Here is a 1,755-nt window from a genome sequence, read left to right on the forward strand (position 1 = left end):
AAAAGAGCACAGGCAATAGTGAGGAGGGTAATACAAACATCTAAGAGAAATTATTGGAGGGAATTTTGCGACAACATTGGGCAAGATATTGAAATTAATGAAGTATGGAGTATGATAAGGAAAATGGGAGGGAAGCAAAGAAAAAGCAGCATACCTGTATTAGCCTATAATGATAGACTTGTAATATCAGAAAGCGGAAAAGCGGAGGCACTAGCAGGAACATTTGTTAAAGTGCACAGTAACTTTAATTTGTCAGAAGAAAGGAGGAGGTATAGGGAATATAACTTGAGTAAAAACCTTCAATTACTGGAGGAAAAAGGAACATCTGGATGTACTTTAGATACAGAGTTTACTCTGTATGAGCTGAAAAAAAAAGCACTTGCAGGGGTTAAAAAAACTTCACCAGGAAGAAATGATATTTGCTATGAGACGATAAAACATCTATCAGAGCCATCACTAAATATAATTTTAAGCCTTTTTAACAAGGTGTGGGAATCGGGGAGGTTACCAGCTGATTGGAAGCATGGTGTCATTGTGCCAATTGCAAAACCTGGCAAGGATCATACTCAACCTAGTAACTACAGGCCCATAGCATTAACATCAAATCTTTGCAAACTGATGGAAAGTGTGGTAATGAGTAGATTGGTGCATATCATAGAGAAGAAAAACCTTCTCTCCCCATATCAAAGTGGTTTCCGGAAAGGGCGAAACACGATGGATTCTGTGCTCTGTTTGGAAGCTGAAATTAGAAAGGCACAAGTAAACAAAGAAGTGTTAGGAGGATTATTTTTTGATGTTGAAAAAGCATACGACATGATGTGGAAAGAGGGACTTATAATAAAAGGAAGAATGTAAAACTGGATCATGAATTTTCTGTTTAAGAGAACCATTCAAGTGAGAGTGGGTTCTGCATTTTCTCAGGCATATAGAGTAGAATGGAACGCCTCAAGGATGTGTGAGCAGTCCTGTTGTGTTTAATTTAATGATTGGAGTTCAACTTGTCAAAATGCTTTTAAGAGTGTTAAAGCGCTGCTTACCAGTGCTCCAGTGCTTGCGGCTCCTCAGTGGAATAGACCGTTTAAAATGCATGTAGATGCTAGTAAGGTAGGGGCTGGAGCTGTCCTTTTATAGGATGACGTGGAGGGAGTTGAGCGCCCGGTATGTTTTTTTTTTGTTTTGAGAAAATTCTTGTCATATCAGCTGAATAATTCAGTTATTGAAAAGGAAGCATTGGCACTGGTTTGGGCGCTTCAGCATTTTGACGTTTACGTGGGAGGGGGTGGTACTTCCGTTGTGATTTATTGTGATCATAACCCCCTTAGTCATTTAGCAGATACTTTTATTTAAAGTGATTTGCCCGTTGTTTCTCTATATTCTATTTTTTATTATTGAAATCTATTTTATACACCATGATTTTCGTTTCTATAACATGTGAATATATCCTCTATCGTATTCTACAACAAAAACAATCAGAGCGCCTTGTTATCACCAGTTTTATTTTGATTTCCCGAGTCCGCTAGTAGCTTATAGCCCATTAGCATCACCAGCGTGGTTGTCGCTAAACCCGCATGCATTGCTAATTGCTCTATTCACACACATTACAATTGCTTTACACACTGTTACTTGATTTAATGGCGGATGTTTGTCTACCTTTGAGTGCAGGTGAGGACACGTTCGAGCTGCATTCGGTGAGTCCTGGAGCAGAGGCAGGCCCAGCTGAGAGAGCAGAGAGCCGCGCTGGACACCTCCCGGGCT

Source organism: Cyprinus carpio, chromosome B9 (assembly GCF_018340385.1).
Source record: "Cyprinus carpio isolate SPL01 chromosome B9, ASM1834038v1, whole genome shotgun sequence".
Lineage (NCBI taxonomy): Eukaryota > Metazoa > Chordata > Actinopteri > Cypriniformes > Cyprinidae > Cyprinus > Cyprinus carpio.